The following is a 24,486-nucleotide window of genomic DNA, read 5'->3' on the forward strand; positions in this document are numbered from 1 at the left end:
CCCTGAGCCATTAATGGCATCTGGGGAACCCATCCCCTGGGGCCAGCTCAGATGCTATGTACCAGGGAACCCACCCCCGGGACTTAGTGGTGTCCCTGCCCACAGCAACGCAGGCAGAGAAACCTACATTTACTTTTTCTTGGTGGGAGCATTTTCAAATCTCCCGACAAGCGAGAGCTTAAGAAATGCTCTGTCCGAAGAGTGGACTTTTCATCTGCTTCTCTACTCACACTGAAGCGGGCAGGGAAGCAGATGAAAATATTGCTCCCGCCCTCAGGGAGAAGAATTGGTAGCTGCTCCCTGCAGATGGGAAAAATGTCAGCTCCCGCTGTATGCAGGGAGTCAGCTAGGGGCTTGGAGGCCTTGGGGCTGCCCCCGACAACGACACTATGGTGGATGCCCTGGGTGAGCACCGGGGCACCCACCTTTAGTTTTGAGGACCCCGGGGAATTGGGTCCCCACGGCTGATATCTGCCCAGTGCATTCCCCATTTTCACTGCACAATGCTACTGGGCTCTGGGGAATAGGGTCCCCGTGGCCGAAATTGGCCCCAGCAGGGGGTCTGCAAGCCCCTCACCCCCTAAAAATGTTGCTGAGCCATAGGGGATGGGGGTTGGGGTCCCGGTGACTAAAATCGGCCCACGTCTGGGTTAGGCCCAAGGGAGGGGGCCTCACGCCCCCTTCCCCTAAAAATAACGCTGGGCTCTGGGGGTGGGCCCGGGGAGGGGGGTCACTCTTGCACCCACCACACTCAGGAGGGGTCTTCCCTCTCATTTATTTTAAAAAAATGGCCCTGAGGGATGGGGTTCTCATGGCCCAACAAGGCTCTGGGAGGGAGGCCATGTGCCCCCCTCCCTTTAATTTAAATAAGTGGCACCAGAAATGGGGTCCCCAGGGCTGATAAAGGCTCGGGAAAGCTGGCCACACAATCCCACTCCTCTTAAAAAATACACGTCCCTGGGGAATGGAGTCCCCAGGGCCTAAAGAGGCACAGGAAGGGGGGTGTGCTGCACCACTCTCCTTTTAACTTATATGTTCGGCCTAGAGGATGGAATTACAGGCCTAAAGAGTCTCTGGGAGGGGGGCAGCAAGACCCCATCCCCTTTAAAAAAATAAATGAACAAAAAGACCCTGGGGGTGGGCTGCCCAGGGCCACGTACAGTGGCCAACCCCTCTTCGGCCATGAGCAGCGTGGGGATGACAAAGGCTGTGCACAGCGGGGGGTTGGATTTGCCTATGGTAATTAAGTATTACTGTACGTTTAAAAAAAAACTAGACATTCACTGAAAAACCAAAGGTTAAATTAATGTTATAGTTAGGTGTGATGAAAGGATCTGTTTTCATTTTTAAAAAGACTTAAAAATGCACTGAAAAAAATCAAAGATTAAAGTAACGTTATAGTTAGGTGAATTTGTCAATGACAACATTAACATTTTGAATTAAAATACATAAATTCACCAGTTATAGTTAACAGCACTAGCTTATGGCCTCACATATGACATCACTCATGAGATATTCTATGACATCATTAATGACATCTCAAATTACATCATTGATGACACCATCCAAGCTTCGCTTTCCGGGATATTGCTCTATAAATGACTATGCCATTAGAGGCCTGACAGTAATTACAAAATAGCTCAGGAGAATATCAGCCATCATTACTGCCATCACAGATACAAATCCCATAGGCATAGAAAGCATATATTGTTTGCAACATTAACCCTATACCATACCTTTACAGCTAGCATTTTTCACATTAACAATTTACCACAGATATATAGGAAACCCTCATTTAGTACGACATTCAATCTGTATACAACTGTTCACAGAAAGCCAAGTTCCTAAACATATTGAATGTCAGTTCCAAAACAAATGACTTACCACAAACAGCTTTTTGGGGGGAGTTTTATATAGAGTGAATTAGACCCAAAGGTATAAGAGCGCTTTTCATGAGCACCAGTTGAGTTACAGACGGACACAATCCTTTTTGTTAGGCATGGGGTGATTTAGTTATTGGCCCAGAATCACAGGATATTGAGCGTCCCTGCCGAGGGTCGAACTCCGTGCCCCAGCTCTGAGGTTGACCGCTCTAGCCGGTAGGCCACGTGCCCTCCCCAGCTTTTATCGGTATGAAATCCCTTAAACTCACTGAACCTACATTGAGAAATGAAGTTGATGTCAGTAGAGTACTGGGTACTGTAAACAGTGCTTACTCCATGGACAGAGTTTACGCTACACCACACTGTTTGCAAACAGTGAAAGGTTCATGAGAAACACACCACAGAGTATTAAAGAGTATCTACTAAGAACAATGTACACTTTATGTAACAGTTGTCAAAATAGGCACGATTTGCCAAAAATAACCAAGATCTGAAGGTGCTAAACATCATACTACCTGCACCCTTCATAGTGTGGTGAAAATCTTACAGATAGCCCATCTTCCCCAGTAAAACAAGCACATATACATAGGTTAGTATCTGATGCCCACAGTCTTCTATGTTATGTAGAAATTGTCATGCTGACAGGATACTGTCTAATAATTCAAGACTGCATACAAAAGTTAGTATCTACCACGTAGAATCGTACTCCTTTTGAAAACGTTTCCTGCAGAACCAAAAATGTTGTGTGAAATATAATAAACACAAGTCCACTGTCACCTTGCACATTGAGTACTGAATACAAAGATTTATAATGTGTTCAATCCCTCTACAAACCTATGGTGCATCAGGAGCACATGTGTTTTGTAAAGATTTACACCCATTAGCTGGACCCATGCTATACAAAATTAGGTAGACGAGTAATATGTTACTTACCTGCCACTATGTAAACTATAAAACAAACTATCACACTCATCGGATGATGTCATCAGTGACGTCATCAGTGATGTCAACAATGAAGTCATAAATTATGTCATAGAACATGTCAGGAGTTATGTCATATGTGAGGTCATAGGCAGTTCATGGCAGGGGCACAAGCTATTGTTAGTGTTGCCAAGTATAACTGTTGTTTTTTTTTGTTCAAAACGTTAATGTTGTTATTGACAAATTCACCTAGCTGTTACATTACCTAAGCCCTCAAATATATATTTATTAGAGGAAGATAATGTTTGACCTTGATATAGTCATTGTAGTGGAGGATCAAATTTAAAATTCTCCGTTCAGATCACAAAACATATTGGAGAAAAGGTAAATAACACAGGCAAAAGCAGGCATCTCACAGTAAACAGTTCAGGAGTCTACACACATCTGATCAACCAACAAAGTTTTTCATTTTAGAGGTAGGACAAGGTAAAATTAGTTTTACTCAAGTGAAATCTTGCTTCTTTCCCCATGGTAGAATTTTGCATATTTCACATATTTTTTCCTCCCTTTTTATGTTTTCTTGTGTGATTACCACACACGAGACTCTGTGTGCCCTGGCTGCAAAACATTCTGAGCAGGTGTTCCATCAGTATATTGTGATTCTGAGCAGGTGTTCCATCAGTATATTGTGTGACTTTTGTCCTCATACATTTTTCAAGCAGATGACTTGCCATGCATTTTGCAGAGTATGCATAATGTTCACAAAAATAACATATATTACTTAAGCAAAACATTTTTCAATTTTGCATTGTTTTACAGCAGTTGCTCAAAAGCACTTCTTCATGAAAGACTAAAGATACAAATGCACCTGGGCTTTTACACGTGCAGTTTCATCTCTAAGCTAGTCAGGCCCCTTTTTAGGTCTGGCCTGGCGAAAGCAGCGCAGGCGCTGCTCTCGCCATGGAAAGGACTTTTTGGAATCGATTCTCCCAAAGCCTTACAAGCACGCGCAGGGATGGACAAAGATGGCTGCTCTCGCCATTTGTACAACCCTAACAGCATGCCCTTGCATGTAAGGATAGTGGACAGTCCGCCGCCATCCTATTAAACATGTGTGCTTTCACTTTAAGCATGCCGTGCTTTCATTTTCAACGCAGTTTAAAGTGAAAGCACACCGCTATGCGTGCGCGCGTGCACTGCGCACCAGCCTGGCCGACCTCCCTTGTTTTAACTAGATGGCACTTGTCAATGCTTGATATTTCATGTACGAACCATCAGAATCCAGAAAGAGACACGACGACACGTGCATGTTGCTTTCACTCAGCTTAAAAGAGAAGCAGGTTGTTGTGTGTCCAGGGCAATAACATGCGCAGAATCCCTTCGTTTTTCTTAGAAGCCCACCATGGGCAGGGCTGTTGCTAAACACAAAGTCTGTCCAGTCCTGAACTCCCCCAATGGCCCTTTTTCCAAAAAACTAAACTTCCAGTCTCTTCAGCTCACTCTCACAGTCGCAGGTTCCTTTTCATCGCTGCTTTGTCCCAGTGTCACAGTTTTCGAATCTTTCCGAAAGCACCCGCAGAAATTACGCACTGCCTCTGTTGGTATCGCTATGACAACAGCATTATAAACAGCACACCCTTTTTCTCTCCACCAAACGTCTTCTGAAGCATGACAGCAAGGCTCGCGTTTCACTGCCCTTGTTGCGCTGCCACACAGAGGCACACTTCCCAAATGTTCAACAGATATGATGAGAGAGGGGACTGTGGAGCTCAGTGCCAGGAGCCTCCGCTCCATCACTGAACCCCGAGCTACTCTTGCTGTGCTCGCCCGGTTTCCCTGGAGTTTGCTGACCGAGAGCAGACCTTATCAAAAAGGACTAGTGCGCTACATGGTGTTCCCCCAGATTTAGAACAGTGTAAGCTACTTTTATGGGACTGGCGAGCGTTCTTGCCCCCGCGCGTAGCAGTGCCTGCTAGCATATGGGTAGATACAAAAAAAGGCCTGGCATGGTCACCTGCCATGCATTTGTCCAGGGTCTGTGTGAATTCGAAGGCACGTAGGCAGTCCTTGTGACAAGTATTGCTGCTGTCCTTCAATCAATCGATCAATCAAGCAGTCAGGGACGTGTATTGCACGGCTACTCACCCATGAGAGTTTCAATGCGCTGGAGGAGTGTAGGTGCTGGTCGGAGGATCCCAGTATCCTTGGAAACACAGGAAGCAGGTACGCACGAAAGCTCACAAGTTGTCAGGTACCTCCTCTCTAGGCTTAGACTTTTGGTAGAAAGCAAACTATACAATCAAGCTGTGCTCTGAGGGCACTGTGTGCAGGCAGCACAGGTATCACTCACAAACATGTCATTGACATAGTGCTTTTGGAGTTCCAGAGGCAGTAGACCGATATGTAGTACATATCCATCCTATGCGAATCAGACACGCCAAGTATGTGAAGAGAAGCATCATGGATCCGGTTGGGATACCGCCGCAGTGGGCTGTACACTCGCGCTGTTGCATATTTGCACACCAGTTCCAGCTCCAATCTGGACGAGCACACTGACTCAATCCCTCTCAGCCGCAACACACTCCCCTGCAGGGTCACCTGTCTCAACGCCAGTCAGGTCCGCCTGGTAAGGTCCCCAGATATTCCTGTGGCGTTTCTGGGCGGGAGCAGCTCACTATATGTATCTGATTGCGTGTTACAGAAAGCCATGTCAGTATGCCAGCCTTTCAATGTCGGGGAGATCCGCGGGTCTAGCGCATAGCCATATGTCGCTTCACGTGCAAGAGACCAAAAGCCACCAATCACCTCACACCCCCCTGCACATCTCTGTCATAACTTAGCATCGCCAGTAAAGGAGCTGGAACCAGAGTCTCGTCAGTAATGGCTTCCAGCTTCCGGAGCACCACACACCAGAACTCATGCACCCTGGGGCAGAAGCAGGCCAAATGGGATCCCAAGGCCACTATCCCCCCAGCACTGGCAGTACACATTATCCCTTAAACCATATTGTGAAGACGGGCAGGTGTGTCATATATTCTGTTGATATACTTCAAGTGTAGAAGCCTATGCCTACCGTTTAGCTATATAGTCTTAACTATCGAACAGCAATATCGCCACTGCACATCACTGATGACTATTCTCAGGTCCCTCTACCATTCGAGTCCAGCTGTAATGACTCCCAGCCTACGCGCTTCCAGCACAAAAGTATAAATTCTCACCACCAACCAGTGCGGATCAGCCGTCTGCAGGAGTGAGGACAACAATGGGAAGCTATGAGGGTTCTAGGACCCAGTGGTCCCCTCAATGTGTGTCTCGCTATGTAATAATGGAATTGGGTGAGAGCGGTGGGCTTATCACTCTGCTCCCGAGCCACCTTCAAGTACACATCTCGCCATCCCGAAAAAAGTACCCAATAGTAGGCTCTCCCAGATCTTCCAATCCAACCGACAACCCCACTCCTGACCTATCAGAACACAAAGCCAGAGGTATGTGTGGGGTGTACAGCAATGTGCCAGCCTGTCGCTCCAGAAGGCACCGTCAGAAGTGAACTGTAGCATTCAAGGAATCAAATACGCCACATCGCTGCATTGGATCTGTAAACAATGCCTAGGGCAATGTGTCGGTATCTGCAGCATCACGTTCAAGCCATGAATGTGGTAAGTCATCTGGGCCATGAACCCAATAGTGAGCAAACACACTCTGTGCCACTCTGTAATGTTTCTAGACAGGGAACAAGTCCTAAAAAAAGAAGTGGGGGAGACTAACCTAGTAAGGCAGTATGCAAGTGACATCACAGTGTGTGACATCACGGGGCATGACATCACATATGGCATCACAGGAATGGACATAATAGGAAGTGGAATCACATGCCACAACTTTGGAGGATGTGGCATCACAAGAAGTGACATCAGATCTTAATTTGTAGCACATATGTTTAGCAGGTCTATCATGAGTACATATGAGTGCAATTCGAGTATACATGCAAACCCTCCTGATTTCAGCAGAAGATTCACACTTGTGTATTCTACGCATAAAACAATGTTGCATTTTGTCAGCGTAAAACTTACTTTACCCTGGGATTGAACAAACTAACTCTACCGCCAGCCTACTCAACCAGGCATAATATTCCATATGTAACACATTTCCATGTAGATGTGATAGCTTTAGCTGCCTGTGCCCTCCAGAGGTGAGACCACTTTCCTATGCAAAGTATTCTTACTCAGCCTTACCCTCCTGCACTCATTTTAGGAGATTGCAGGCTCATTTTTCACCAACAGACCATGACCCAAAGCAAGAGAGAAAGACAGAAAGGGAAGCTAGGAGAGAGATAAGAAAACAATGATGAATGCATAAAAGGGGCTGAAAAAGGGAACTTGCAAGAATAAGCAATTTTCGGGTAGTGAAAGAAAAAGGTTATTGCAACCTTGGCATTCAGCAATAGGATCCTAAGAAAAGCCAGGGGAAAACTATCCTATTTGGCTAATTTCTCTTTGTATGTGTGCCGCAGAATGCAGAAAACATACACGCCAGCCTCGGGTAGACTCATCAGTTTTGTGCAAACCTATTATTTACAAGTCTTGGTAAATATTATTTTACTCAAAATACATCGATGGATGACCAGGGACGCCCTAGCACCACCCGTATAATGCCTACCTGACATAAGGTAATGCAGGACAGGGCAATGTGTGGTACTGTCAATCCCAAAACAGATTTTGCATTAGGCTTGTGCCAGAAAAGTGACTTAACCGCGACGTAAAAATCTGGGCATCAACTTATACAATTATTTTAATTTAAACTCTGCCACAAAGAAAGTGGCAACAAGAAGAACAAGCATTGAAAATGCAATAGGTCTCGCCTTTGATGAAGTTAAAGCCATTTGCTTTGCTAATGGTATTGTATAGCATAGCAAATTGCTTTTACTTAATGAAAGGTGAGACCTATTGCATTTTTAATGCTTGTTATATCTTGTTTTGAGGGTCCATATCAAATTATACTAGAGTAAGACTAATTAGTACTTTCTACGGGGCATCTATTGTCGGGAGTCATAAGGTGTCATTTAAGATTCAGTGAGCATGCATTAGTGCGTTCTGCTGTTTTAATAGACTGATCAAGTTGCATTTCCTGGAAAATTCCACATTCTTTGTACTACTGTTTTCATGCTTGGAGTGCTGCATCTTGTGTGTCTAGTGTTTTCTGCTGTCCTAACAATGGCCTGGTTAACAGATCTTGCTCGCTATCAACTGAGACACAACTAGACTGAAATAGGTATGCCTGGCATGTTATAAAAAGACAAACAGCGATATTAAATGGCGCAGCTGATCATTTTCAAATTATTAATTCATAAGCTGGTAACACAATTAGTTTGTTGGCTTTGAGTATGTGTTTGCAACACTCACTGAAACAAATGGTTCTAATGTTTTAGTCTGCCATGTGACATTATCTTTTTTGTGTAGCGTACTCATGAATTGCACTGAGTATTAGTGAGTAATGCAATGAATAATAATAATGGATTTTGTGTTTCATGCATATATACTTTATGTAGGCTACCCTTTGCCATATCTGAGTTGTGAAGACCAAATACATCTTTGATGTACAAATCTCACCATCAATGGAATCTTGCTAAAGGTGTGCCGCCTACCACCGGGCTCTGTCTTAAAGGGCATTCAATCCGGCACGACCCTTCTTTAGGGATTTTACTCTCTCCTGCATGGCACCTCCACATCTGTCCCATCACCCAGGGTGCTGTTTGACCTCTCTATGGTGCTCCTTCTCCATCTCATTCAGAGAGATCAGCCCCAATGGCTCCTTCTTGTGGGTGGTATACAAATCTATTTCTAGATCTCAGCCACCCAGATTGTGTGCCTTCTGCATCTCCACAGCCTTCAAACCTGAATGCATGGAGTCAGATCTTGGTGCCGAGTGCGAAGGCAGCACTCTGCAGGGGATCCGGCTAGGACCATCCTGGGGTGGTACAACAGGGACCCTGGTGCTTTCATGCAGCATGATTGCCAGGGGCTGTGAAGCAGAGCACCTACAGGACATGTTAGGGGGGTTAGCGGCGTTCCACATCCCTGCCTGACTTGCCCGATTTACAATGCGAAACCGACCTTGCGCGCTGATATTCCTGGAGTGAGGCCTTCAACTAGGGGACGCTGCAAGAAACATCAGAGACACCGCGAGGCTCAGGGCTCAGCATTCTGGCCCCCCCCACTCCATAACAGGGGGCTACCTTTGCCGTCCTGTCCTGCCCCGCCTTCAGTTACAACAGGGGGTGCGTATGGCAGTGGGTAGCCAGATTGATTTGTGACACCCATGCTCTCCCAGATGTGGAACTTGAAGCCTTTGCTAGATAACAGGTGTGGGGCTGGTGGCATGATAATGTGAGGGCCCTAAACAGGCTGGCACTGTTGGTGGCCGCAGGCAGTTTAACTATGGGCAGCAGGCCTTAAAGCTAGTATTCGGATGACAACAGTATGGTCTACTCAATGCTTCAATATACCACAAAAATGTTTGACTTCCTCTCAGCGACATTTTTGCCCTATGAACTACCTTGACTATGATTGAGAGGTGATCTTTGAACCTCAGTCTCTTGGTAAAATCATCTAACAGAGTCCCCCACTGGTCATATGGACCCTTGGTAGTCGACTTGAAGAGATGAGGTAGTACTAACATTCAGAATTCATTTAATGTTGAATTTATGAAAGAGGGTAAGAATATGTGGCTCTAATATTTGTTGGTAGCTGTGGGAAAAGAAGCCAGAGAACCCCCCAGAACAGGGGCTTTGTTTAGTTTCAACGATTTAATACCGAAGCAAATTTCTTCCCATGTCATTTAGCTGAGCGAGGGCCTCATTCGGACTGAGGGCAGTTGGAGAGGATCTAAAAAGGATTTGCAGGTAGCCTCGCAGTGATTATTACCTGATTACTTGGGATTATGCAGTTGTGAATAGAAGTTACGAAAGGTATCCACAATTTTTGCAGGATAAGTTTGTAGGAATACTAAATGATCTTTAATGGCCAAAATGTTGAAAGATTTTTTAGTATTCTTGAGGGTAAGATCCAGTAGTCTCACAGCTTTATTATGCTCTAGCATGTGTCTAGATTTAAATTTGGTTGACCACACGTGAGCCTTTCTCTAAGTGTTTTGTTGTATTCGTATTTAAGTTGTTTGATTTTTGAGGTATTATTAGATTTAAGGTCCTTGATTCTATCTTGTTCTAAAACTTTTATTTCTTTCTCCAAGTTATTTAGTTTAGAGTTCAGATGCTTGTTTTTATTTGCCATTACACTTAACATCACACCCCTAATGGTAGCTTTCATAGCATTCCATAGGGTGCATTCATCAACATCAGTGGCAATATTATCATTAAACAAAATTGGTTGATGCTTGTCCCACTATATTCTTAGAGACAGGATCCTCAAGAATCTCACCAATCATTCTCCAGGATCTAGTTTTAGGAGGAGAATCAGTGAGATTTATCGATCAATCAATCAGGAATATGTGAAGCACGCTACTCACGCGTGAGGGTCTCAAGGCACTGGAGGAGGGAAATCGTGCAGTTCCGTCATACCCAAAGAGCCAGGTCTTGAGGCTCTTCCTGAAGGCTTGCAGAGTGGGTGGGCATCTGATGCTGAGCAGGAGTTCATTCCAGGTCTTTGCCGCAATGTAAGAGTAGGTTCTTCCACCCATTCTGGCTCTGCGGATCTGGGGGTTTCGGCTAGGGTGAGGTCGGCAGAGTGGTGGCTTCTCTTGGTTGCGTAGAAGGATATTCTTTCGTTGAGGTATTGGGGTCCGGTGTTGTGGAGGGATTTGTAGGTGTGAGTGAGTAGCTTGAAGGTCACTCTCTTCTTGATGGGGAGCCAGTTGGGAGCCAGTTGAGGTCTCGTAGGTGCTGGGTGATGTGGTCTTGTCGTGGGATGCCAAGGACGAGTCTGGCAGCTGTGTTCTGAATGGTCTGAAGTTTTCAGGGCAGGGATTTGTTGATCCTGGTAATGAGGACATTTCCATAGTCCAATCTGCTGGTTATGAGTGCGTGGGTGAAAGTCTTTCTGGATTCGGGGGGGATCCATTTGGAGTTCTTGTAGATGGTGTTGAAGCATGTGGAGGAGACGGCGTTGATCTTTCAGGTCATGGTGAGGGAGGAGTCAAGTTTGATGCAGAGGTTGCGGGCATGGTCCGTGGGTGTGGGGGTGTTGCTGAGGGTGGTGGGCCATGAGGTGTTGTCCCATGCAGATGGGTGAGTCCGCGGACAAGGACTTCTGTCTTCTCCGAGTTGAGCTTCAGGCAGCTGCTGCCCATTCAGAATGGAACGTCTTTCATTCCTTCCTGGAAGCTGAGTCTGGTGGTGTTGGGTTCCTTTGTGAGGGAGAGGAGGAGCTGGATGTCGTCGGGAAAGGATACTATGCTGAGTCCTTGCTGTCTGACGATGGCGAAGAGGGGGGTCATGTAGATGTTGAAGAGCGTGGGGCTAAGCGATGATCCTTGGGGTACTCTGCAACTGATCTCTGTGGGTTCGGAGAGGAAGGGCAGAATTTTGATTCTTTGGGTTTGGCCGGTGGGGAGAGAGCTAATCCAGTCAAGGGCGGTTCCCTGTATACCGGTGTTGTGAAGTCTGCAGGTGAGTGTGCGGTGGGAGATGGTGTCGAAGGCTGCAGAGAGATCTAGTAGGATGAGAGCTGCCATGTGGCCCTGGTCGAGGAGAGAGTTGGTGTCATCTGAGGTGGCTAGGAGGGCAGTCTCGGTACAGTGGTTGCTACAGAATCCAGATTGGGAGGAGTAGATGATGGAGTTAGCTTCGATGAAGTTCGTGAGCTGGATGTTGACTATCTTCTCAGTGACTGGCTGCGAAGGGGAGGAGAGAGATGGGTCTGTAGTTTTTTAGGTCTATCGGGTCTGCAGAGGGCTTCTTGAGGAGGAACTTGACTTCTGCACATTTCCAGTCATCGGGGAATGTGCCAGTTTCAAAGTTGGAGTTGATGGAGTTGGAGTTCAGGTGCTATGGCGGCGGTGGCTGTGTGGAAGATGTGCTGCGGGTAGGGGTCCGTGGGAGCTCCTGAGTGAATGCTCTTCATGGTAGTGGCGGTGTCTTCTGTAGTGACCGGGGTCCAGGAGGAGATGGTAGGCTGGCTGGCATTGCTGGAGGTAGGTGTGGCTTCAGTGTCTAGTATTGGTTAGTTAAAATTGTCATAGAGGGACTTGATCTTGAGATGGAAGTAAGAGCTGAGTTGGTTGCAGAGGTCCTTGGACGGCGAGACATCTGAGGATTTGCAGGGGGTTTTGGTGAATTCCTGAATGATGCTGAGGAGCTCATTTGAGTTGCTGAAGTTGGCATGGATCTTGTCCTGGATGAAGTTCCCTTTAGTGGATCTGATGCGTTGGTGGTGTTCTGTCATGGTGTTCTTGTAGCTGGTCCGTGCTGCTGGAGTTTTGCTTTGCTCCATACTTTCTCGAGCCCTTCTCAGGTGCGTCTGGATTCTCAGAGGTCAGTGGGGAACCAGATGGCTCTGGTGGGGTGCTGTCTGTCAGAGTTCCGGAGGGGGCGAGCTTGTTTGTGCAGTTGGTGATCCATCTGTGGAGTTCGTTGGCTGCAGAGTTGACTTCGGTTGTGGATGGACAGGGAGCCTGGTTGAGGTTGGAGTTGAGGTGCTCTTCGGTGACCTTGCTTCAAATACTGCTCAGTGGGTGTGGTGTAGGTTTGTGTGCAGTGGGTTTTGAGAAGGAGAAGTGTACACAGTGGTGGTCCGTCCAGAGGGGTTGCGTAGTGTGACTGAATGGATGTTGTTTCCCCCTGCGAAGATGGGGCTGAGGGTTTTGTCCTGCCTTGTGGGTGAGGGTGGGGTGAGGGTGGTAATGAGCTGCTTCGGTCCGATGTTGGCGAGGTTGTCCAGCAGGGCGGTGGAGTTGGAGTCGCTGAGGTTGTTGAGGTGGACATTCAGGTCTCCGAGCAGTACGCAGTTGCGTGGGGCGCAATGAGGTTAGTGATGGTTGCGCCTAACGTGGTTCATGGTCCCGGAGGTCTGTAGGCGAGGATGCCGCATAGGGTCGTTCTGGGGTTGGTCTAGATCTGGAAATGGAGATGTTCCGTGGGGGATGAGGAGTTGTTCATGCTGGATATAGTGAGTTGGAGGGAGTTCTTGTGTACGATGGCGAGTCCTCCTCCCGGGTGGTTGAGGCAGTCCTTCCTCTGGATCTTGTATCTGCTGGGGATGGCGGTAGCGAAATCAGGGGCGGAGGTGGTGTTAGTCCAGGTTACTGTGAGGAAGCCAACATCTGGCGACAGGGTGTCGAGGAGGTCCAGATTTCCACTGCTTGTCTGTGCAGGGAGCAAACGTTGGCGTAATGAAGATGCACGCTTGGTCCGAGACAATGGTAGGCTCAATGGTGGGATCGTTATTGATTAAACCAGGTAGGTGGTGATAAAAACAAGTAATCTGTTCTGGATAAGGATTTGTGAGTGTGAGAATAAAAGGTAAAATCACTACCAGTTGGAATATGAAGGCGCCATATTTCGGTAAGTTCATTGTCTTCGGTAAGGTTGTCAACCAGAGTATGTGAACGGTTGGGTCCATATGTAACCTGTGATAATCTGTCCGGGGTAGAGTCATAAGGTAAATTAAAGTCACCTGCTAGGATGAGTTTTTTGCTTGATGGGATTTCGAGGAGTCTCTGGTTTGGAGAGGTCCAGAATGGCGTCCATCGTTGGGGCATAAATGTTTGCAATGTAAAAGGAGCAGTTGTTTTGGGTGATTTTGTAAATAAGCCATCTACATTGGTCGTCATGGACAGACAATAGTGTCAAGCTAACACCCTGCATGCTTGGAGATCAAGGCGAAAACCCAATTTTTCTTGTCGTAGATGGGGGAACAAGCATAGTTGGATATTCAATTATGTTGCATGCTACAGGCTTCAGTTATATCCGCTCTTGTTTCTTGCAGTAGAAGGATATCACTTTTCAATTTACGGCAATAGTCTAGGATCTTTTTCCTTTTGATAGGATGGTATTAAGGGAGAAAATCTTAAGAGACATCTGAGACATCTAAATCTAGGCTAGATTGGGCACACATCATGTAGAAGGAGGGCAATAAGTTTGAACCACCCTTAGAATTTCAAATGGCACACAGGGTAAGGAGCGGACACACCCGCCAGAATTAGAACACCCCCAGACAGATCCTGCAGAGTGTGTGTAGTTTTGCCTACTCCGCGCTCCGCTGAGACCGCAGAGTTTAGGCAAAACTCCGACTCCGCAGCGGAGTAGATTGAGATAGCCCCCCCCCCCTTGCTAAAAATAGGCTCCCTGCCTCCACCCCCCAATAGAAAATATTTAAAAAAGAATTAATAAAGAAAAAAACACACTTACCTCTACTGTGGCGTCTTGGGCCGCCCTTCTCCTACTCTCCGTCTCGCTCCTGCAAACCTCCTACGTCGGATGGGCATCTTACGAGAACTGCACATGCACGCACGTGCAGTTACGCCATTTAACATCTTTTGTGACACCAATGAGGGCGTTAAGATTCAAACATATGCCTTTTGGTTTGGCGCCGGCATCATCCATATTCCAACGTGTGGTGGTGGCCATGTTCAAGGGTATTGATAAAGTAAAGTGTTTTCAGGACGACAATTTAATTTATGGTGTGGATCAAACGGGAGCGTGATAAGGTTCTTGCGCAGGTATTGTCGATATTAAAGGACAAGCGTGTTACATTAAGTGCTGGCAAATGTCACTTTGGGTTGATAAGTGTGGAGTGCCTAGGGCATAACCTGTCTGCTAAAGGTGTAGAACCAAAAGGGAGCATGGTGAGGGCCATAAACCTTGTTTTTAAACTTTGAAATTATAATTGTACTGGTATTATTAAGCTGAATTTGCACAAACTTATTGTTTTAACTGAGAAATTTACAAGCATACCTCGTTAGTCTGCCTGCCCTGTCCAGCCCGGCTGTGTGCTGTTGTGTGGAGGGCAGGGCAGAGCGTGTCACAGGACACTGGGGCATCACTTCCGGTCTAGCGGGCAGAGGCAGAGCCTCCCCCCTGCCCACCCTACAAGATACCAAGGTGATTGCGGACGTGCAGAGACACTTGGGTGAGACTGCTGAGTGTGCGTGCTAAGAGTCCGTGATTGTGCGTGTTTTAAACCTTGTTTATAAACTTTGACATTATAATTGTACTGGTATTATTAAGCTGAATTTGCACAAACTTATTGTTTTAACTGACAAATTTACAAGCATACCTCGTTAGCCTGCCCGCCCCGGTCCATCCCGGCTGTGTGCTGTTGTGTGGAGGGCGGGGCAGAGTGTGTCACAGGGCACTAGGGCATCACTTCCAGTCTAGCGGGCAGAGGCGGAGCCTCCCGCCTGTCCCCCCTACAAGATACCAATGTGTACGCGACCGCGCAGTGGACGCGCCAAAGGCAAGCCCGCCTGCCCGCGCCTGAATGTGCCCAGGGGCCAGAACCCCTGGTTTCCAGGGGACACAAGATAGGATCAAATACTCAAAGAAGGACCTACTTAAAGCCCACAGACACAGCATGCAGACATAAAATAAATGTAGACAGCATGGAACCAATATGCAGGCACTGCAACATAGCACTAACGTTTAAAACACAAAATATTAAGGAGACCAAGCTACAGTTAGCCCTAGTAAATTGCAGGTCAATGGCCAGACACAAGCATGAGATCCACGATCTATTAAGGGAAAGATCATTGGATGCTCTATTCCTGACCGAGACATGGTTTAACGAGAACTCTACCCCAGGTGTACTAGACGCCAACCTGAACTAATATATGCTAGTAAGGCAAGATAGGGAAGGCCAAATTTGGGGGGGGGGGAATTGTCATAATCTATAAAGTTGTTATGAAATGCAAAATCAAACAAGCAGGCCTAGACAACTGTGAGGCATTCTTATTCACCCTATCCACGGCGGAAGATAACACCATAGCTGGCTTTCTAATATACCACCCACCAAGCCCAATAATGCAGTTTATGGCGAGCCTGGAAGAGAAGGTAGTACACCCAGCTCTGAGATACAAAAAAATTATGGTGCTAGGGCACCTACATATACATTTTGATGACACACATAACCAAGAAATAAGGGCAATATGCAAGGACATGCTGACACTGAATTTAACACAAAAAGTGGAGTCACAAACACACCAAGGGAGCCACATTTTAGAACCAATTTTCTCAAATTTTACTGAGATAGAAGTAGGAGCACCATGGCCAGTTCTGTGGTCGGATCACAACCTAGTCCCTTTCACAGTGCCATCTCATAGAAGGAAGACACAACACTCCAATGAAGGAAATTACAACTAGAAAGCGGAATACATTTTAGACCCAATTTTCTCACATTTTACTGAGATAGAAGTAGGAGCACCATGGCCAGTTCCGTGGTCGGATCACTACCTAGTCCCTTTCGCAGTGCCATCTCATAGAAGGAAGACACAACTAGAAAGTGGAATACATTCAATTCCGCATCCTTCACCCAAGCTCTTAGTGAGAAGAATTGCACGCTTGATAAAGACATAACTCTAGCCAATAATCAGGTGGAGGTATGGATTACTGAGGCACTAGATAAGACAGCACCATAGAGCACTAGATAAGACAGCACCATAGAGCACTAGAATCCCCAAGAGATAAAAAAGCAACAGCACCATGGTGCAATGAAGAATTGATGAAGGCAATAAAAAGTGTAAAAAACTAGAACGAGTTTATAGAAAAGGCTATTGTAATAAGTCCAAAGAAGAATATAAAAAGGAACTAAAAGACTATCATTCACTAATCAAGAAAATCAGATGTCAATTTTACACGGAAAAAATAGAAAGCGCCAGCAACTCGCACAAAGAAATTTTCACAATTCTGAAGTCTCTCAAAACTCATGAAGAGAGTAAGGACATAACAACCTCCAAAGAGAGCTGTAAGAAGGTGGCAGAATTTTTTGCAAATAAAGTAACAAAAATATACAAGACCTTCCCAATAGAAGTACAGCAGGGAACCAACTTAGTCGGTATAAGTCATAGGAACTTATCAGGAGTAACTCTGTATAAATTTAGGATCCAGGAAATAGAGTAGCTCATAGCCACAGTGAAAGGAATAAAATCAGGTTCCCCTTTAGACCCAGCCCGACCAGTGAGAATAATGGAGCGGGCGGACACGGTCCTGCCGTACATCACGGAACTCATCCTCTGCTCCTTCCAGACTGGAGTGGTCCCAACCAAATGGAAACAGGCCATTGTCAAATCACTCAGGAAAAAACCATTGTTAGAATACATGGTATTAGAAAACCTGCACCCTATGTCATTACTACCTTTCGTGGCTAAGATCGCAGACAAAATCACAAATAAACAGCTGGATGACCTCATCAATATTAATGACTTACTGCACCCATCCCAGTCAGGCTTTAGAATGGCGCACTCCACGGAGTCAGCACTACTGATGGCCACGGAGACACTGAGAAAATATGCTGATGAAGGGCAAACGGCTGCACTGATCCTGTGGATCTCAGTGCGGCGTTTGACACCGTCTTGCACCAATTGCTTCTCTTAAGACTAGAGGCCTGTGGCATCAGGCGGAATGCCCTGAAGTGGATGGCATCGTTTCTCTCCGAACGGAGCTTCCAAGTTGCACAACAGACGCACCTATCCGAAAGCTTCCCTCTGCCCCAGGGGGTCCCACTCTTTTCAATCTCTACATGGGACCACTGGCAGAATATGTGGAGAAACACAAGGTGTCGATAGTGTCATATGTGGATGACACGCAGCTGATTGTAATGCTGTCTCAAGACAAAGATCAGGCAGCTTTCCGTTTCTCCAAATGTCTAGAAGAGGTGGCTGACTTGATGTCAAACCACTGCCTCAAGCTAAATGGGAATAAGACGGAGGTAATGGTGGTAGCTAAGATACCAACTATATGGTCGTCCGCATGGTGGCCAGAATCACTGGGCCAAGTCCCCACCCCAAAATCAGAGTTGAAAAACCTCGCAATCTGGTTTGACTCGAAGCTGACATTTGACAATCAGATTCAGAAGGTAGCTAGGAAATGTTATGAGGCTATGAAAACCCTGAGGAAAGTCATTGATTTGTTACCATCTAATGCCAGAAAAACCATAGTACACACAGTTATTACTTCCCAATTGGACTATGGAAATGTATTATACCTTAGCGCATCCAAAAAAGGCCTATCCAAACTGCAGAGGGTACAAAATGTGGCGGCACATTTGGTTCTCAGCCTTCCTAGGAGAGCTAACACAAAGAAAACCCTGACAACCCTACACTGGCTGACAGGAGGAAAGAGGGTCGTGTTCAAGGCAATGTGCCACTGTCACCGCATCCTATCAAACAATGGCCCTAGATATCTTCAACCACTACTACTAAATACACCCTAGGGCGCAGTTTAAGGTCCATGGGGATGGCTCTGGTGACAGTTCCAAGAATATTCAAAGCACAAATGGGGGCTCGCTCCTTCAGGTTCCTAGCAGCAAAAACCTTGAATTCAATGCCAATTGCCATGAGAACTGAACCAAGCGAAAGGAGCTTCCCTAGACAGCTGTTTACAAAAACTGAATAAAATACAGCTCGACCGGTCTTGCAGTGGACAGCAGCAGATTTACTAGCTATGTCTCAGCGCGGGGACACACCGGGTGGTGTAGCCATGCGCTCTACAAATGAATTAATATAAATATAAATATAATATATAATGGAGTTTCCCAAGCCTCAGAACAAGGATCAATTGCGTTCATTCTTTGGGATGTTGAAATATTATGCACGTTTTATACCATAGTGTGCTGATGGTACTAAGTGTATGAGGGCCTCAGTAAAGAACAATGTTAAGTTTGAATCGACAAATGAAGTGGAGGAGTTCAGTGTGATGAAAAATGCAGTAGCATAGGCTATTCCTTTGAAGCCTTTTGACACACACGATTTCAGCATTGTGGTGACAGATGCAAGTCAGTATGGTTTGGGTACCATTTGATGCAATCAAGAAATGGTAAAGATGAAGTGTTAGTATTTGCATGTCGTGCATTGAGGGTTGCTAGAGCTACATATTCAGCCATAGAGCGTGAGGCCCTAGCATGGTGGTGGGGAGTGAATTATTTTAGGAAGTACTTGTGGGGAGTAGAGTTCACATTACGCATTGATCATAAGCCTGTACTGAATCTGTTTTCTACTCAAGGTTCTTGCAAAGTAATTTCAAGGATCGCTAAGTGGCATAACTGCCTATTGGAATTCCAATTCAAATTGGAGTATATTCCAGAGGTGAAGAACGTCTTTGCTGACTTTTTACCTCGCTTACCCAAGACAGTTGCTGAGGAAGAGGACAAGGACGAGGATTTTAATGTGGTTGCTTGCACCATGTTAGATGAGAAGGAGTGTGTAAAGGAGGATGCATGGATTAATGCTGTTGGGTGTGATGAGGTGCTTCAGGAATTGATTTCTTGGTTGGGTAAGGGATGGCCCAAGCAGAAGGTTGATGATAACCTTAAAGTGTACAAGGACGTATTTGAGGAGTTGAGTGTGGATGGTGGCATTCTCAGGAAGGCCAACGTATTGGTGGTACCGCAAGAGATAAGAGAGAAGATATCACGGTTAGCCATGAAAAGGAGAGTGAGGGAGACATTTTGGTGGCCAGGAATGCTTTGGGAAGTGGAACACTAGATCAGAGGTTGTGTAGCTTGTGCCCTTAGTGACAAGTCACAGGTGACAGTCCCTAGTCCTCTGGAGGCAGTACCGGTACCAGGAAGGCTGTGGATCAAATTGGGCATGGATATTATTGGACCTATGAATATGTTGAAAGAGTCGTATAAGTACGGTATAGTCTTGGTAGACTATTATTCACACTGGCCTAAAGTGAAGTTTGTGCGGTCAACCAATGATGTGTTGGGACTTTGTTATTGCTTATGTAGTGCTCTCGTTGTCCCCGGCTCGCGGGCAGATTCCTTAGTGGAGTCTTAGTGGGGGGATCTTCTAGAATGCAATGAGGCTTTGTATTGGCACTTGTCGGTTGCAGGCTACCCTGTTAGTTACGTGCGACTTTCTTAAATGAACTACCCAACTTACCTCGGCTCTTGTCATTTGTTCTTCGACGCTTCCCTGAAGTAGGGCAATTCAGAAAGGGCTGGTAGGAAATGAGTAAACCGCTTGCAGTATGTGCTGATTGCTCTGGCCTAGTAACCATCATATACTGCAGCCACAACTGCTGGTCTATGTTCTCCCCCACGTTCTTCCTGATTTGAACTGCTTGTCATACCGCAATCATGCCAGGCCTCTAAAAAGTGATGGTGGCCGTTCTGAAAACATACAGCTATTTCCACAATGCCATGCTCTGGGGCCTTCTTACATACTATCCTGCCATAGATGACGAACACCGCCGTCCACATGTCTATGTTAGTAGGCATTGTCTACCTCTTAGCCAGCTCTCTCTCCTCCACCTTTGAACCCTCTTTGCTCTTCATTTCTCTGTTTTAAGGTATATAACCTTAGTGATATCTATTGTTGCAGTATTTTACCGAAATGTGGGGGTATTTTGTTGTACTACCACAGTACATAGTGATCACAAGTCATGAGCTGATTGGCTAATCATTTGGTTAACGAAAATTAACGAAAATGAAAGGCAGCTACGATGTTTTTAGGTACACTTTGTCTGTGCTTTGCCTTGCGCCAAACGATGTGGGTAAGTATTAGGTTTAGTATTTTACCCTATTACCACTTTAATAAATTGGTAATAGGTAGTGCAAAATATTTATACAATTGGTAAGATTAACGTTTTTTTAATGAATTTCTATAAATTGTTATACCCGTTTTTTTAAGTAGCGCAGTATTTGTAACTAACGAACGCACTTCTCTGTACAATTTTTTGTGCATATTTAATATGTGAAAATTTGAAAATACACTCTAGCACACTATCGGGCATATTTACAAGCCCCTATCGCCACAGGAACATCACTTTTACTGACTTTCCTGTTGTGATAGGGGCTTCGCCTTATTTACACATGGCTTAACGCCACCTTGTAACTAAGGCTCCCTTTCATGCGATACTTAGCGTGAAAAGGGTGGGCAATGGGTGTTGTGGTGGGTGTTCCGCAGCAACACCCATTGATTTTGATGTTGATCCATATTTACAAGGATAGCGCAAATATGGGGCAGCGCCAAAATTAAGACCAAGGAAAACTTGGTCTTAACATGGCGAAACAAGTAGAAATGTTTAATTTCTCCTCTTTTTTGATGTTTCTATGTGAGCTGCATTGTGCAGCACATTTAGAAACAGCAAAACGCCATGAATGATTGTTTACGTTGATGGCTCGCGGGATCCCCAGCTCAATTAATCATACTCACCTGGGCCCATAAAACATTCACACATTTGTTATGTTATGTTATGTTATGCGTATTTATTAAGCGCACAGATGCTCCAGCGAAGGAGCGTCCTGGCGCCCGACAAGGTAGCAGCACAACACAACTAAACAACACAAAACAGAAGAGACAGAGTACTAAGGGAACAAAAAAGTTTTGGCAGCTCGGCGAAAAGAAAACAGGTCCCTAAGGGCGCGAATCGCCGGGGGAAGGGCATTCCATAGCACTGCAGCGCGGACTTGAAAAGAGCGTCCACCAGCCCTGCTACGCTTAAAGCGGGGGACGACCGCAAGTTCTAGGTCTGAAGATCTTAAAGACCGAACCGGAACATATCGAAACAAGAGCTTAGAAAGGATCATAGCCGAGGATCCCTTGAGGATCTTGTAGGCAACACAGAGGGCCTTGAACCGGATCCTTTGTGCAATCGGAAGCCAATGAACTGGTAATCCTGCTTCTACTTACTGCCTATCAGGATTTTAATTTCGTGGGACTTATACCTGTACACCATGACTTACCAAACCTTTGTCACCTATGCTATAAGTCCTAAGGATCAAAAAGGGAGTTAGCATAATAGGTAGAAAATTAAATAAATTAACCTTTCCTGAAATAACCACAGACTCGGGAGAAGTTTTAAACACTTTATCTATGCACGTTTTTTTTAAGTCAGCGGCCACAATACAGTGACCAGAAATTTTACAAGTAAGAATATAATTAATAAGACATAAAGTTTGCAAGAAATTATAGTAACACCTTTGGACATTGGTACCTGGGAAGGGTGAAAAAGGGAAATAGCACAAGGACATACCACATGGATTATATTTACCTAGAATGGTGTGAGGACCAACCCTGGCCAAGGGCTGGGACAAAAGAAAGGCTCCCGACTATTAAGGTGACAACGGGACAGGACAGGTGCAGATCAGGACAGGTAACCTCCACTAGTGAAACACCAGCGTCACACCCCTCTCTTCGGCAATTTTTGGTACCCCGACTGGGTAATCAATACTTCTTCCTCAGCACACGCCAACTCTTCTGATAGAGTGCTCCGCCGCACCTCTGCTCTCGATTCTCCTTCAGCATACGTTGGGTCAGTTACAGGTCTGTGACAAGTCGAACAAAATAACTAACTAAGCTTACCTTAGATATACCAATTTCTGGGCACTGTACCACCCCTAAATGTAGCAAATTTTATGTGTTCCCTTCATTTGATTGGTCAGAAAGACGAGGAGAGGTCATCACACCATACTAAGATGAGGTAATTTTCATTGACTTATATTGATCAAGTTCCCGCCCATAATTTACTTTCCCATGAATATTATTCCACCCAGCAATATTATTTCATTTTAATATACAAAGTTTAATAAAGTTGTTTTCCTTTCCCAGGTTATGGATTGTGGTTCCCAGGCGTGTTGCCGGAAAGACAGTCACTGGCATCAGTTCAATGTCATTGCTCGAGGTCTCTCAAAGTTCCCCGTGCTTGCGCAAATCGTTTTCAATATGGCTGTTCATGTCACCCTTATGCCCAAATACGTGCTATTAATAAAATCAAAGAGAGACACATTAGATTTAAAAAATAAATGAATGCACTGTATACCACTTATCTCTACTCTAACCCCATTACTTTATTTTATCTATAGCATTAATGATTAAGCTAAACACATGAGTTTTAGTACAAGCAGCAGCTTGTGCATTAGTATGAGAAAGCATGAAGCGGCCATCTTGGCACTAGTGTGCAGATGCAAGAAATTCCCACCAGAAGCAAAAGAAGTCACACCTCGTAGATGTGGTGGACGCTTGCGCAAAAGAGTTCCCGTGTTTTCGCCAGCCATTTTAGGACACTCTGGTTACTATTAGTAAAAGCAAATAGACAAGCTTCCCCATCTTACTAAAAATGTTGTGTAATGTAATTATCAGTAAAAGAAAACATGTTGATTAGTTAGTTACATGTTATTTCGAGAGGACTGAGTCAGAGCAAGTTTCTGTATGTATGAAACCTTGCTCCATCAATCCCCTCTTTGATGGTATTTTATGCCATCACTAATACGGAACCATATTCCAACTTTAGCAGTCTCCCAATTCTATTTCTTCTATTTCTTTAGGATTTATTTTCTTTTGAAATCCTTTCATTCTCTTATAAATGTCCCCCTTCAACTCTTCCATTTGAATCTCCTCAAATGTGCGCTTCTTTACTTTTTCATTTACTGCATACCATTTCATGTTCCTGCAGTATTTACACCAAATCATTATCACCAAAACTATTAGTGATATCCCCATTATTGGCATCAGTACTTTACCTACAATGATTTTACCTACATTAGAATGCCAACTACCTACTGAGGAGAGACCATCAGTTAGTCTCTTCCATGCATTATCAACCTCCAGTGGTTTCAGTTCTTCTTCCAAATGAGTAATATTTCTGACATACCTTCCAAGTTCAACACTGTTATCAGGTATGTAAGTGCAACAATGTTGCGCCTTCAACATTCTACAGACTCCGCCCTCTTTTGCCAATAATATATCAAGAGCAAGTTGATCTTGTAAAACCATTGATCTGATCACAACTAATTCAGTATTGATCAATAAAAATCCTCCAGCAGTGTCTGTCCATAAGGGATCCACCATTGTAGACAATTTACAAATTCTGTGAGAGTTCAGAATTACTCCCACTGAAGGTATCAATGCACTAAATATATCACCTACAATTTCTGAAAAACTAGCTCTTTTATGTCGTGTTAGTTCATTATCATTTTCATTGCTTCCAGTGATTCTTTTTACATGGTATACCTTTGGGAATACTATTCCGAAATAGCAACTGAGATAACAATCATCAGGCAGATTAAAATAAGCTTTGTTCCTAAAAATATAATAGATTCCAGGAAATGCTGGATCAGTTCCCCCTATTAGTCCCCAACCCCCAATTATCAGGAAATTGTGTTCACATTCACTGGAAACGATGAATACATTGTTATACTCAATCTTCAACCTATGGAGAGAGATTTTTACATTTCTATGAGACATAGCAGCATGAGTCTTGCCAGTTGCCAGAAATTCTTCCCTTTCAGCCCATTTGGGTATCTGGGGTTTCGATGCAGTGGCTTTTCTTTGGAAATCCTGTCTCCTTTTCTCTACTAAATGCAAAAATACTTTCTCTTCTTCATGTAATCTACAAGTTAAATTGTCTTTCTGTGCTTCAGCTATATCTATTGTTTTCATTGTTAGAAAATATTCACCCATGAACTGTGAGTCTCTACTGCTAAGGACAGGATTTATTTTTCTGCGTATAGGAATTTTCACAAAAAATGACATCTTAATTAGAATAATATTACTGTAACGTTCCAGTCCTGTAAAA

The sequence above is a fragment of the Lissotriton helveticus genome, chromosome 7 (genome assembly GCF_964261635.1).
Source record: "Lissotriton helveticus chromosome 7, aLisHel1.1, whole genome shotgun sequence".
Lineage (NCBI taxonomy): Eukaryota > Metazoa > Chordata > Amphibia > Caudata > Salamandridae > Lissotriton > Lissotriton helveticus.